General features: G+C 40.6%; 1 protein-coding gene across 3 annotated transcripts in view; it reads left to right on the top strand.

Moving 5' to 3' along the window:
* pcdh7b (protocadherin 7b) overlaps positions 1-16,167 on the top strand; it is a 154,292-nt gene that overhangs the window by 72,893 nt on the left and 65,232 nt on the right. The gene's annotated exons all lie outside the window — the stretch shown is intronic.

Below are 16,167 nucleotides of genomic sequence, written 5' to 3'. Positions count from 1 at the left end.
CTGTGGTCTGACAGTTTTTGGCTTCAGATAGCAGCGTGAGGATTGTGTTGCCGTAGCTGTTATTTCCTTTGAATAGGCCTAATACCCAAAATTCCGCATCATGTAGTAGGGGCTCCTGGATTTAAAGGCTTTGTTTCTGTTTCAGAAACAGCAGGCTTATTTGATCAAAGGGGCTACATGTGGGAATATATGTAAGACACATATTCTCTTAAATCAACACCCATCATGCCGTCTTGTCTTCTTTTATATTGCACTATGTTTTGGCCGTTGTTACAATTCCTGCTGAATTCCATCTCAGGGTAAACCTCCTGCGCGCTCCTGATGAATTACTTTTATTTGTATGGATCAAGTAGAAAAGAAAAACAACAGGGGGTTAAGACCTGACCTGGATTCTTGGACAGACGGTGGGTTTGTCTTGAGTGAATCTTTGATTTAATCAGCAGATGGAACTGATGCAGTAAAGAAACTGTAGTGGAGCCAATCTGAGCAGGAGCGCTGGAGAAGATTGCTGTGGCAGTCCTGGGGTGCGGCACTGTCTCCCCATGGAAGCACGTACTTTACATGCACTAGTTTAGTTCAACTAGATCCCAAATATGTGAGGACGTGTGCGCCTGTGTGTGCACTGAGAGATAGAGGTAATGGTCCCATTCATAGTCTCGCAGTCTGAGGCCATGCTTAACAAGGAGTAGCTGTCTTGAGAGTGCTAAGCCTAAGTGCGCAGGCTTTCCCACTGCAGCTTAGCATAAAGATATTCAAATCTCCTAAAGATCCCATCTCTATCCTCCCTGTAACTTTGCAGATGTGGGTTTCAGATAGAGTTGTACATGTCACTGCTGGCAAAGGACACACTGTAGCACCAAACCAGAACAAAACAAATTATTACGATTCGGAATTATTTAAAACTCTTTGATTTAGCAAACAGTTAAGAAAAAAACAGCCCAGATTACATGTTACCTTGTGAAAATAAGAGTGAATATATTAGCATAAATTGAAATTTGAGTATTTTCCTTATTGAATTGACTTTGCAATTGAAAAAGATGCTGCATACCAAAGAGTTTTAGCGGAATCAAGTCAAGGTCAATTTATGAATCAATCATCCAAAACAAACAACATGCTGCGTGCCATCTCTTCACAGAACTGACAAATTCAGTGTCAGGTAAAATTCAGACTTACAAATGAATTATATGTTTACACAATAATTGGCAAAAAATCTTTAAGAGTTTTAGAGGTTGTGTTCGACAATGGAATGAGTACGAAACACTGGGTAGCTGATGATGATGTGGAGAGAATATAAAGTCTTGGTCAACACAAAAGCTTTACATTTCCTTGTAAAGTGTCCTTGTGGTCGACACGATGCTCTTATCTGTTCTGTTAGTTCACTCCACACTTGAGCATGTAAAACAAATGGAATCATCTAAAGGTTAGGGCAAATATTGGCAAACCGCCGTGGCCTCTTAAGGGGAGGTAAGAATGGTCATTAGCACTCCTCCTTGTGTTGTAACCCAGGCACAGAGTAGACATTTTGACACTGTGCAAAAACACTTGAGAAAATTATGGGGAGAGGGGGAGAACAAAAGTTAGCAGATGGCGCCTGTGCTTAGTGCTAGCCTGGGTGCCGTTAGCGACAGGTAATTTTGGACATTTACATGCATGATAGGTGGTCCGTGTGTTTGTGTGAACTCAGAAAAAGTAGCTAAGGGGGTAGTAAAGCCATAAACACATAGATTGGATTTTGCCTTTTTCCTTTTTATTTCCTTTATTTTGCATTTTATTAGGGTTCATAGCTAGAGTTCAGAATTGTGTGTGGCGGCATAATAACAGAGTTTGCAGTTAAAACAAAGGAATTATTTGTTTTAGAGCTTCAAATAGTGCGCTGTATCATTTATTCCTATTGAAAAATGATAAAAATGATTGATTGTCAAAGCCTGATTTTTCGTCAGATCTCAGAAGCTAAGCAGGGCCGGTGCTGGTTATTCATTGGATGTGAGAATGGGAATATCAGGTGCCAACATGGGGCGCCAATAGCGAAAACGTTTATTGTGTCCTTAGGCAAGACACTTCACCCACATTGCCTAGTATGAATGTGATGTGAATGTGCTGTGTATGTGATCGTTGCTTTGGTGATATGTAACATTTGGAAGAGTTTAAGGTGACGTTTCTGCACTTTTGTGGTTTATTTTACAGCTTTTACTTGTTGTGTTACTTTTTTTTACTTGAGCCTCAGCCATGGCATCCAAAGAGCTCATTTGCAAAAGCAGATATCTTCGTTAAGAAAATTTGTCACATTTTCTTTCTCTAATGAAAATACCATTGAGTGAATTTGCTCAAGGATGGATGCACTAAAATCAAGTAGGCTTTTGAAATAAATGCTAGACAAAGGGTAAATCGCAAGCCTCCGACATATTTTTTGTTCAAATGGCACTTATCTGGCACTCTTTGTTTAGAGGTGTGTTATATTTTGTAGGATTGATGACATATTTCCTGAATATTGTCATGGGGATTAAGAACTAATATTAATCTACTAATTGTATTCAGTTCTTTAATGCAATGCGTGTACCCTTTGTCTTTCTGTACTCTCTCAAAGCTCTCTCAAAACTGTTGCTTGACCTATTAGTCCTTAACTTTAGCAGCAGCATCTTGTCCATCTCACACATAATTACATTACGCCACATAAGCCACAGCCATGCAGACACCTTATGGACCAAGGCACAGAAAGATAACATCCATGTTTGCTCAAAACTCAATCTTACTCCGCTCCACACTTGTGCCCAGGGACCCTGTTTTACTTTTTCAACCCCCCATCTCCTTCATCAAGGTCAGGTTTTCTAACTTTATTATTTTTTATTGGCTGCTCCCTCTGTCCACGGGGAATGTCAAAAACAACACCGACAAAACAACTTTTCCATCTTCAGCAAAGCCAAACTTTTAAAGCAAAATATTAAGGGTCACTTTTAAGAATTATGCCAAGTTGAGCACTATTTTAGATTAAATTTGTTTTTTATTATTAGAATTCTGATTTGAAAATACAGTTTTTGAGGTGAAAGTCTTGCTGTATTTCAAAAGACTCAATCCCATTGTGGAAAGGTTCACGTATTAGAAGTATTGCAAATGTTTTTTTTGGACCTTGACATGGTGATAACTGTAAGAGCAACAGTACGTAATTGTAGTAATGGATGCTATTTCTTTCTTATTTCACAGCATGGCAGCAGGTAACATAGTCCAAGTTATGGGTCAGATCAGTGAAGAGGTGACCCATGCACCCATAGGAATGCATGGTTTTGAAGGCATTTTGTGCAAAGAAAAAAGTAGTAGCAACAGGCACATGTAACGACATTGGCTGGAATAGAGTTAATACAAGCTGCATAAATGCTTCCACTGGGGAGTTTTAAATATGATTTGTAGACTGAATAATAAAATAAATAGTAGTTTTTCTTTCACTTTCTATCCCTACATATTACCACATTTTGATCTTCCATATGCACAGCTGGGCCTCTCACTTATTCATAAGCTTACTCTGGTATTCATTAGATATTCATCCACGCTGAATGTATGGAGTCAAGCGCTCGATTAGGCCTTTATAGATGTTAAAAAGGTCTTCCACAACTACATATATAGCATTATTGGAGGGTCAAAGATCCATAAGTTATTATTGATCTTTAAACCACCTGGGGGGAAGTGGATTCTTCAGTTTTTACCTCTAAAACGCTTGCTCTTTCCAGATGTATGAGGTGTCTTTTCATATGAATCAACAGCCTGGAGATGTAATACCATGTTCAGTGTGTTACACCGACATACTGCGCCGTGCCATACACCCTCCATGCTCTAGGTCACCCTGTCAATTATATCTCCCTTTCAATCTATACAACCGAAATAGAGGAACAGGCTAATGCAATGCCGTGACCTCTCACCTCTACAGAACGCCCTTGTATCTAGGATTATAGACGTTATAATGCGCCGCCAGTGGCTACGCTATACATATGTAATCAACGCTACAGTGTGTGCAAATGAGTTTAATCAATAGGTTAAAGATGCCAAATGCTAAACCGTTTCTTCTGAAAAAGGAGGCGATGCTTTTGCTTTTAGTAGTTTTGCCGAGAGTGAGCAAGATCAAGTCATCGTAGCTTTGAGCGGTTTTACACTTTATAGGATTATTTGCAGATAATGTTTCAAAATAAGCGATTTGCAATGATTAGCCTTGCAGCAAGAAGGTTCAAAGTTGGATTCCCGGATCAGGTGGCGCCTTTTCTAAGTGTCCAGCCAGGTCACTTTACTCTAAACACTACGGAAGGATAAGCAGAGATCAATTTTTCTTACAAGGATAATAAAGTACAGCATAACCTTCTCAGCAAAGAGGTTGCAAGTTCTAACCTGTAATACATTTACCTGACAATTAGTGTCTAAAAAGAATGAATGAGAGAAAATAGAGTGTTTTTTTTGTTGTTTTTGTTTTGTTTTGAAGTCACCCCACCTAAGGCACACAGTCGCTATAGGCCCCTGTCACCACAAATCGCTAAATGTGAAAATAATTAAATAAAACACGACAAGGAAAATAAAACACTGTGTGAGTTGTCGATCAGTATTTTGATTGATATTATTACAATGATCCAAATAATTTCTTCCAGTCAAAATGAGTTGCCAGGAACAAATGCTAAATGCCAAGATATCCTAATCCAGCAGGCACGAAATGGCAACATAAATTCTATTCAAAAGACTTGTGTTTTCTTACTTTATTTAACACATGTTGTTGTTTGCCCACAGTCCGGAAGAAATGCATTCCGGTCCTCAACTTTTATTTACCACTATATCATAGAGTGCATCGTGCAGAGGCTGATTTTGTTTATGCTGGCTGCAAAGACAGATGAATAGTGCAAATTTATTGTAGCTGCTAAGAGAGTAATAGCACATCCCGCTAGCTGCTAACGTTAACATTCCACCCACGTTCCTCTCCCTCTCCCTCATTCTCCAACTTTGGCTGCCAGACAACCAGCCCCTACCACCACAGACACACACACACACACACACACAATCTCTATCCTGTGCCTGCCTCTCCTGCTGAGAAATCTCGGGGTACCTCTGTTGGATTACAAACATCATCATTTACCGTTGGCTAGAGCATGCAGTGGAGACAGAGAAGAGGTACATCACTGTAGTTATCAGGCAGGTATTGGGGAGCGACCAGCTACAAAGGAAAAAGCTGGACATACTTAAATACAAGCAGCCATTAAAGGACACATGCTTGGTGTTGTTCGAAGCACGGCATGTACATTCGCAACAAAGGAAGCGCAATCCAACTGCCTCGAGTAGACCCCGTGACAGATTGAGGTAAAGAAATCCAAGCAGCAGTTTCGGTGATCCACAAACTGTCATATTGAGAGCTCAAAAATGTGCGAGCTATCGGCCATTTCAATTCACCACGCAAAATTTCCAATTCAATTTCTTTTTCTGCAGCCCGAAATCACAACAGCTGTCGTCTCGCAGGGCTTAACAAAATTGTTAGATTAACCAGCAGAAAATTTGAAAATCAAACAATGAAAGAAAAGTCATTGGTCAAGAAAGACAAGCAGATTAACCAACATTCTCCGATACTCAGATTACTCATAATACTGTTGCGGTACCTGACATTTTGGTAGCGGGAACGGCATCTGACACAAAACATTTCAGTCTTCATTGGCTGCGGCGTACCATTCGAACTTTTATCAACTCAAATGCACAATACGAGTCGCAGTAGCCTTATCATAGTCTGAGAATTCCCTGCGTTTTTGTTGTCGTTTCTGCCTATTTACGCCCATTGCAACACATTGCTCAGGCTGGTTAATAATGTGCGTGTGTGCTGGTGCATGTGTGGAAGTGTGTTCATTAGGCTGAGCGAGATTGTGAGGCCAGATGGCAAAGCGAGTTTGTTTAATTAAAACCATTCATATTTCAAGAGCGGCGCTGCACAGGCACTGGGTTTTTGGTCTGATTTCCCCAAACTTAGTCAGAGGAAGCCTGGTTGTAGCTGCGTATGTGTGTGCTATAATGCAGTGCTATCAATCAGCAAGTCCCCGCATCTATCATCGTTCCTCCCTAAGGTCACTGTACTCGCATTAATTTAAGTTATCCAATCTGGACCGCCCCGAAAGTACATTGCGAAGCTAGCGACGCTTTGTTTGAACACATCTCCCCAGCATGGCTTTGTCTTTCATGTTTGCCCCAAGTCGTTGATCCGCCAAGCGTGTCTCGTATTCATTTCCATCTGTCCTCAACTCTGTCTACGCTCTATCCCGGGGCAAGGGAGACGGCAAGGGACACGGAACGAACAAGAAGACCCGCTGCGACCGTAGGGAGGAAAGAGTAAATGAGTGCACGGGAGCCAAAAAAGATGAAATTTAGAGAGGGATACAGTGAGTAGGAAGAAAGGGAGAGAAAAGAGGAAGGGGATGGTGGTTACATGCATGATCAAGTCCCCAGCAGGGAGTGGCTTTTGACGGGGAGATGATTGATCACTGTGGCGCTGGAGCGGGCAGGTATTCAAATCATCGGCGGGTGTCGCATACAGTGCAGTCTCACAGGCGTGGACTGTTGAGTGCACCTGCAGTTTCAGTCAAGTGTCCAAAGTCTGGGCAAAGCAGTGCATACGGAGAGAAATTAAACTGTTCTCCTGTTTACAAGTAACTGACAACATAGGCATCAAACATGTATTTAAATTCTATGATTTTGTCACGTTTTCTTTACTGCATAACAAGCTGGTCGCAGGCTTGCAAAACAGCTTTAAAGCCTCTTGAATCAATGTATAAATGTGCGCTAAAGATTCATGACAAAAAATCTGTATCACCACTGTCAGATCCTCTCCAAATATGGTTTTCTAAACTTTAATAATCTGTTAATATATGCAAACATCTGTCTACTATTTAAAATTATTCATGGTATTGCTAGTCCCCCCCTAAGAAGGTTTGTCTCACTGAGCTCAGAAAAAAACAACTCAAGTCACTAGGGCGACCTCTAGAGGAGAGTGCAGCGTTCCAAAACGTAGGACTTCTTTTGCTAAATCGGCTTTCTCAATTGTTGCTGTGAGTCAGTGGAATAGTTTGCCAAATGAGATTATAGCATGCACAAGTTTTCAAAAGTTTGCCCAGGTGACAAAGGAATGGCTAATATCAAAGCAAATTTCCACTCATTAGTGAATGTGTATGAAAGAAAGAGTATTTGCATATTTGAAACTCAGTGTTTGTGTGTGTGAATAATTTGGTATGGAAGTGTGTGTGTGAGCTGAATGTTTTTAGAAATGTCGTATTTGAGTGTGAGATGTGTTGTATTCGATATATGTACCATAGATTTACAGGTTTCTCATCCATCTACACCAAACTTATTTTTACTAAACATCAGCCTGTCCAGGGACTACAGGTGGAAATTAGTATTTTTGCTATAACCTGGCACCAAACATCTTTCCTGTTTTCTAAGGTCAATGTAATGTTGTGCACTGTCCCTGTTCAAATAAAAGCATACCATACCATATGGATACAATGCATTACAGTATTGTTGTTGAGTTCTTTCAGTGAATCATATCTCTGTTATTCTAAAAGTGATAATGATTAATTTCTGTTGTGCGTTCAAGCGAAGGGGCCTTAATAAAACCTACGTTAGACAGGTTCAAATCTGTCAACTGGACAAAAGTTGTAGGAGTGAAGACGTTTCGCTGCTCATCCAAGCCGCTTCTTCAGTTCTGGTCAGATTACTGCTGGACACTGCCTTATATCTGTCTGAGCACACTGAAACCTACACCTATTGTTTACAAAGTCTAATGAGCTATACTAAATGTGCACTGTGCCCGATTCATATTTAGCTGAATCATTCAAGCCTCTAATAGGTGCTCTCACACCTATTAACATACTGGCTAGCCCTATTATTTTCTTTGTTTCGCTACAGGTCAGAGGATAAGTTTGATTTAACACAAAATTTAGCTTCAAAAATTCAGCTTTGAAGTAGCCAAAATGTGTGGAAGGCAGCTCTTATAGGCTTTGATAAGAAAATAGCTTCATTATATTACAATGCTTTGACAAGCCTCTCAAAGCGCTACTCTATATTCATAATTCTTCACCAATCTACTTCTAATCTACTTCTGTAGCTACAGCCGCCCCGGGGAGACCGCCTATCTGTGTCAACGGCCATCATAATCATCACCAGTCACTTACACATTCACACATAGATAAGGTGAGTGAAGTGTCTTGCCCAAGGACACAACAAGACCGTGGACGTAATGTAGTCTTAGCATAACTCTGAATGTTTCTATACCGCACGGAGCATTGATACTGCGTGGCCTCAAAGAGATATTGATGGTTTATTGTAATGGAGAATGAAAAGTAAGATCTTTTTTTTTCCATAGACACTGTGGCCTTGCTTTACCACACACTGCAATTCATATCGATATCCTACCTACTCAGTAAACAACACGCGTTTCCCTGTAAGCTAACCCTTTACACGTCTTGAGACTAGCTTCCCGTTAGCTACTGAAACTTGCGCGCGCCGTGTTATTTGGGTCAGCCACTTTAAATTGCCTTAATGGGATCGTAAGCAGGGAAACGGTGCATAACTTTCGCCTCCTAATCACCTTTTCCGTGGCACAGGAGACAGCGAGCGACCTAACCGATTGTACGTGCCCAACTCCAGGTCGGACACACAAAAGAAAGCGGGGCATTGTGGAGGTCCAAGTGTGTCTAATGGAATTGTTACTGGTGGTGTTTTTGTGGAGCTAGAGGCGTCCTGACACCCACTCCTGACAGAGATTAAAAAAGCCATTCAGCTGGTTATAAACACCAATACACACTGAACATCACACAGCCACAGCTACGGAGGCCATTTGGAGCAAGGAAAAAACGAAAGAGAGAGTGAGAGAAAAAATCCTTCCATAGCTTCAATTTCTGTGCCGTTTCTTTTAAAAGCGGTGCTGTCAGGCTCACGCAATGAAAGGGCCCGCTCTTGTAAGTCGGCCATATTGTTTCAGTGGGGCATATGTGTGTGTTGATTTCTTTTTTGGCTTTTAAAACACGCTCGCCTGTTGTATATTTTTACATTGCGCTTGCTGCAGTTGAAAAGGCGCGAGTGGGAGAGAGGGAAAAAAGGCAGAGGAGAATAGGGTTTTCTGCAAGATGGCGACACAACTGTATTTTCAATGAGGGCCCTACAGTCATATACGGCTGATACATTTTGGTGCCTTTTTAGAGTCAACCAAGCATTGACTATAGCAATTTGGACAGCAGCCAAATGGGTTATGTTCAGAATAAAAATTGCTTCCTTCCAACAGCTGTTAATATGCAATGCCTATACTGGATAGCAATCAAGCGTAACATTACGACCACACAAGGTGACGTGAAAAACACTGGGATATATTAGCGAGTAGGTAGAGAATGCTCGATCACTGATGTGTTAACATAGAAAAATTGAAAAAATAAAAAATAGGAGGGGAATCTAGGGTCCTGTCATCACCGGTCAGTCAGCGGCCAGACATCTGAAACAGTTGCATTCCACAGAGGGGAGCAAGACAGGGAACAACTTGTGAATATGAATGAATAGACTATAGGTGAATTGAATAGTGAATGTTGTTGACTGCTGTTATTACTATATCCTGCTTTTGTGACGAGATAACATCAAATCAGAACTATAGCAATTTGAAAGTAAAGAATGAACTCAAAGCATCTTCAACAACAGTTAGATTTGGCATTGACTACTAGCTCTGATAAAGTTTCCAGAATACCATTACATTACGATGTGGCCACAAATTCCACAACTATAACTCTTTACATCATAAGAGGTGCCTGTAATACGCAGGTGGCTATAATGTTATGCCCGATCGCGCGCTGGTACTTCTGCTTGGCTTGAGAATGTATGTCAGGTATTTACTCAGGACAATTAAACTGCTCTCAGGCATACAGCCAGAACATCCTCTCAGTCTTGTCCCTTACCCTCCCAGATGCACTGTTTTGGGGCATGTTCTCTCCTCCTTTGGCCTGTTTTCTCCTCCTCCTTCTCAGCTTCTGCTCCATTTTTGTCTGGAAAATCACCGCAGTGCATTTCAGGTGAACAGGTTGCGCCGGAGTGAGCGATCATATTTGCCGTAGCTTTTCGTCGGAGCATCAGGTGTGCCGTGCTGGTGCGCAGTAGGCTACCGTGTCATTCCCAGTGTGTGGTCTGTAAGGCTTACGCGGAGTTAGTTGCGGAGCATGCCAATAACAAAAACTATTTACTTATTTATCTCCTCGGTGGAAAGCACAACACTCATGGATGGCGCTAGGTGGGGGCAAGAGAGGCCTCAAAGACTTTTGACCCCCAAACCTGAGCAGTGGTTGGCTGCTCTGGCCATATGTCAAACTTTTCTACCTCTGATTGGATGTTGGCACTCTTTCCACATGTAGAAAGTGGACCCTAGCGTCAGTCCAGAAAGGAATATATGATCACGGGGCTAACAAAAAGACATTTTGTACATAATGTATATAATTTTCTATGACTTTTGCATGAAACACAGGGCACAAATGGCCAGAGGGACTGGAATAAAGAGGCATTTGGGACATGTGCTGCAAAACTAAGTAAATTTGTAACCTAGTAAAAGTGAGGACAACATGATGACAACAGCAGCTAAATGTTCAAACAATTAATTAAAAACAAATTGTTGTGAATAAAACCTCTGTATTTTGTGGTTGGCAGTGCAGCAGTGTGTTATTCATCACAAGAACTAAAGTAAAACAGCTAAAGCTACAGGACAAACAGTAGATTAATCAGTCGATGGCAGATATCTGCTAAAGGTAAACTGTTTTTAGTGGGTGAAAATGTAAGTGAAGGAGTGACGGATCATGTGGTAAACACGAGGCCCAGATGTAACTTTTGCTTGCATTAATATTATAGCTAGCTATGTGCATGATGTGATTAAGGATGAAACAATAATGGTCCATTGTATTCACAGCTAATAGAAGACATAAGGAGACAGCTAATAATATCAGCTCTGTTCAAAATGTTCTGGAGTTGCCCCAGACTCCCCGCTTTCAGAGGCCTTTTGTTACATTTTCTAATGATACTTGCTAACACTGCAGCCATAGTCTTAACTTGCCTCTGGAGGGGTTTGTACAAGAATTTGCAGAAAAGACAATGAAATAAATAGGCCAGTAAATATAAGTTAATACAGAAAACATTTATTTGTAAGTGGAAAGAGCGTGGGCCAGTCTGCAATCTAAAGGTCCCAGCACACCCCTGGATATACAAAACTGATGACGGCATTAATTTAGACTGTATACAACAACAATAAAAATATATATATTTCTTCACCCCCTCATCATGTAATCTCCCCTTCCCCCATTGCCCTCCCTCGATGAAAATTCTCATCGGACAAGTGCATCCACAAGTACAGTTATGTGCATGTTGAGAGCTGCCAGGTTCGCACTGGGAGCGTATCGGAATGAAAGCAAGCCAAAGACACGAAAGGCATTCATTTTCTTTTCGCACATAGGGGAGTTTGTTGGAAAAGGCAACAAACAAACAAGAAGATTCAGGTGTTCACACATCCTGTAGGCCGGCACCAAGCTGGGACCGCTCATGCATTCATTCAGTCCTCTGCCAAACAAACTGTATTACATGCACGCAACATCTACCTACACATACGCTGATGTATAATAAATAAAGACGATCTCCGTTGCCAGCGAATTCCTTTCATACACACAAACTATTTAATTTTGCACAAAAGAAAGAACAGAAAAAGGTCAATTTTTTTTGTTGTTTTTTTTCAAAGATGTAGCTCGCTGCTGCAGAATTAGCCATGTTTTGTGATATTAGCCTCCTCACGACCTTTAGGGCGAGGTCGAAATTTGCGAACATTTTCACTTGGACTACTATATGCCGTCTTTAATATCATGTACAACACAATGCCCTGGCAGCTTAACCTTTCTTGTTCCTTTGCTCTATCTATTCCATCCACCCACCACTTCCTCCGCAAAATGCATTTGAATAGTGCACAACCCAAACAGTTTTATTTCATCACTGTCTGGTTTGAGTGTAATTCTTCGACTGTCATGGCTGCAAAACTGACTTTCCTTACGGAGCGTTTTTTTGTTTTTTTTTGCCAGCTGCTTGGAGTGCCGCCATTAACTGGTACCAATTAGGTTGTATTATTTAGGAATCCGACTTGACGCTGGTCTTTAATCGGGCTGGTTTGATGAGTCAGAGGCTGAATGCGGCAAAAACTGTCAAAATACAAGCAAATAAAGAGTGTGCTGTCGAGGGCTTTGTGTAGGACGTTAATGGTAATGAGCATGTTTGCATGGAGGAGGTAGAGTGTGTGGCTTATTAGTATCTTTTACATTTAACAGACTAAATAGGGCTAATATTAGGCTCTTTGGAAGGCTTCAAGTGATGCGGTTAATTTAAAGTGCCTCTATTGCCATAATCTGCGAGGTGTCAGTAAATAAACAGAATAATCAATACTATACTAGTGTAGGGCTGTGTATTAACCACATTTAAACAAGATCAAAACTTCTATTCTTCAATGAAATGGTCAGTTAAAGGATGTGGCTTGGAGCAAAGGTCAAGCTTTGGGGGAAGAAATGTGATGTTTGTGTTAATCCTGAAGATGTGAGACAAGCCTCTACTTTGACCATGTTTAAATCCAGGCACAAAATGGTTCTGTTTAGCTTTTGAAATGACTGAAAGGTTTTAATTCTGCACTCGTCTCTTTTAATGATAATTTTATGATGATTATTTATGTTTTGATTGGCTTGTATTGTGCTTTTAATGTCTTTCTTATTCTGTAAAGCACTTTGAATTACTTTGCCTTGCCTTAAAAGTATTGTATATACTCAGGAAGTCAATTTTAATTTGTTTTCAAAAAGATAAAATAAAATGATTTAATCGATTCACAGTGTTAGGCAGTAATGCGTTACTGTTATCAGATTAGGTTTGTAGGTAACACAGTAATCTAATGCATCATATTTACAAAACTGGTGCTCAGATTATAGTTACTGGGTTGAGTAGCTATGTTTTATTTGCACGCTATGTTTAGCTTTGAGAAAAATTTTGTAATAAAACCCCCAAATCGTGCTACTCTTGAAGTCATAGATAAGTGAAGTCGTCAGATCCAAGCCATATGCAAGTCAAGATGAAACAAATATTGTATCCCATTGAATTACAGAAGCAACCTTACTTTCCGTACTGGATTATGTGTATATTAAGATGTGGTGGATCTGCCTTTTTACTGGGCCCTTTGTTTCATTCCAGGTCATGAATTTAAAATCCATCACTGTATCTCTATGGAAAAGTGGGTCGACCATCACTGTATGAAAAGTATTTATAAGAGACTACAAAAACTGCCAGCCTACTTCACCTGCTTGTTAATCATTTAATACCAGATCACATGTCCGTATAAGGCTAACGACTAGCCGCACCAGAACTGAGATGGGGAAGAGGGCTTTTGGCTGTTTTGCATCACAAAAGTGGAATGCACTTCAAAGAAAAGCATAATTGGATACATTGTGTGCCACGATTGCAATTTAATAATCTGGCAACAAACTTTTACACACACTCCTGCACCTGTTTTTAATGTTTTATTTGGATTTATATGCTCATTTGTTTTGTTTGTTTTCAGCGTGTATTGTATTTTAAACAGGGCACCCATGAAAAAAAAAACAAAAAAACAATGGTCCAAGTGCTCTCATTGGTTTCCCCTGTATAAATAAAGATAACAAAAGAAAAGAAGAAGCAGCTAGTGGCAGAAGAAGCAAACCAAATGCAGCATACAGCAAACACTCAGAGAAAAGTACGCTTTCTCTTGTTGGAAATACACACATTATTTCTCCTTAGTCGGTACGAGTGGAAAGAATATTGTGGTCCGCTGTCAATTATGTGGTGGAAGCACATAAGCGAAAAACTCCACATCAAGCCTCTTAAAACATTTAAAACGGATATACACCACAATGCAACTTGTTGAAAAAGGAACTCAAGTGATTACAGCAACGGCAAGTGAGTGCAGTGCGAGTAGATGTCCGCCAGCTAACAACCAAAACTGGATTTCTCCCATGAGTCCCGACAAGTAACTTTACTAGATCTAAACAGGCTCATTGCTGGATATATTGTGGAGGAAATGCTACCACTTTCCAACGTGGAATCCCCTTCCTTTTGGCGTATATAATAGACAAAATTCCCACAAATAACAATGTGCAGTTGCCACACAGAAAATCATTTATCTGGTATCTGGAGAATGAATACGCAAAGATGGAGGTCAATTTATCTATTCATTGGTTCAACTCAAACTCAAAGCTGTTGAGTTTGAGCAGATTCGCCCAGTGCATGGTTTGCTTAACAAATTTGTAGCTACAGTGACAGATAATGCAGCTAATTATGTTAAGGCATTCAAGACTTTTAACACTCCTGGATGTGAATATGAGGAGGGAGAGGAAGAGAAGGAAGAACAGGAAGTAACATTTACAGATATATCAGAAGCCCTCATCTCTGTTACTGGTGATGATTTCCTCACACTTCCCCCGCACTGCAGGTGTGCTTCACATACCATCAACCTGATTTCCACGAGTAACATTGAAGAATTTCTTACAACTAGTACAACAGTTAAATCTTAGCGTATAGGGTCACTATTGCAAAATGCACAGCGCTATGGTCCAAAGCAATTTGATCAACAGTTGCAGCACGATTAGAACAAGCACGATCAAGAGTCGGAATTCCTTTTAGGATTCCATTTCCAGAGTTGCAGAGATTCCCATGAGCGAGCTGAACAACTGTTTGGAGTTGGGAATGAAGTGCTTGAAAAGGAGTACTAGTTCACTGCAGTGAAGCTACACTGCCTGACCAAAAAATAAATAAATAAATCGTCACCAAAAAGTACGAGATCACACACTCTAATATTTTGTTGTTCCGCCTCTAGCTTTGATTACAGCACGCATTCACTGTGACATTGTTTCAATAAGCTTCTGCAACGTCACAAGATTTATTTCCATCCAGTGTTGCATTAATTTTCCACCAAGATCTTGCATTGATGATGGTCGAGTCTGACCGCTGCACAAAGCCTTCTCCAGCACATTCCAAAGATTCTCAATGGGGTTAAGTCTGGACTCTGTGGTGGACAATCCATGTGTGAAAATGATGTCTCATGCTCCCTGAACCACTCTTTAACAGTTTGAGCCTGATGAATCCTGGCATTGTCATCTTGGAATATGTCCACATCATCAAGGAAAAAAAAAAAAAAATCCATTGATGGAATAACCTGGTCATTCAGTTCATTTGAGCTGAACCTAGACCTGACCAACTGGAGGAGGCTCGTACCTATTTGCTTAGTTTAATCCAGGTAGTGACTCTTTTTTTTTTGTTTGACCAGGCAGTGAATTAGCAGCAGCACTGGACATATTGCGAGGTGATGACTCTTCCTATGGTGCACAACACTTGAAGTTATGATAAAGTCGGAACAACCTAAAAGATTCAAAGACTCAACAACCTAATAGACGCCTTCTCCAAGGTGACAGCTGAACAATCAATTTATCAATGCATTTTTTTTAAGCATGTGCTGGGCAACAGAGATGCTCTTCCTGCTGCCATGAGCGGCCCAAAGTTCAAACTCCACCGGGTAAGAGATGGAGACAGCAGACAGGAACTGATAGATCTTCTGATAGAAGAGTGCCAAACAATTTCTTCCTCCGCAGAAGACAAAACTGACAGTGTGCCCCGAAATGCAGCCACCCCTGTCACTGGCATAGAGTTCTTTGGATTTGAGTCAGAGCCTGAGGACTGTTACTCCGCAGAACAAGAAATCTTGAATTATCAGAGATCTGGTGGATTTCAGCTTGACACTTCAAACTATCAAGAAGATTTTCCTGAAGTACAACACTCCAGCCTCATCAAGTGCACCTGTGGAGCACCTTTTTAGTTTAGGCAGATTGGTATTGACCCCAAGCAGGAATAGACTATCTGACCACTGATTTGAGAAGCTTCTTTTGATGAGATACAGCCACTGTTTCACCTGGTCACTTTCTAAATCATGAACAGCAGGGATAAAGAACAGACTAGTAAGTTATTATTTTTGTTGATTTGTTTTGTTAATACTTTTAAGAGATCGGGGAAAAGATGAGCCACAGCACAGATGTTTTCTCTTTTTTTTGATTGTTTAAGTTTGGAAATGTAGATAAAACAAGCTACAAACAGTGACAT

This window comes from Periophthalmus magnuspinnatus, chromosome 18 (assembly GCF_009829125.3).
Source record: "Periophthalmus magnuspinnatus isolate fPerMag1 chromosome 18, fPerMag1.2.pri, whole genome shotgun sequence".
Lineage (NCBI taxonomy): Eukaryota > Metazoa > Chordata > Actinopteri > Gobiiformes > Gobiidae > Periophthalmus > Periophthalmus magnuspinnatus.
This window is presented reverse-complemented; position numbering and strand designations above follow the sequence as displayed.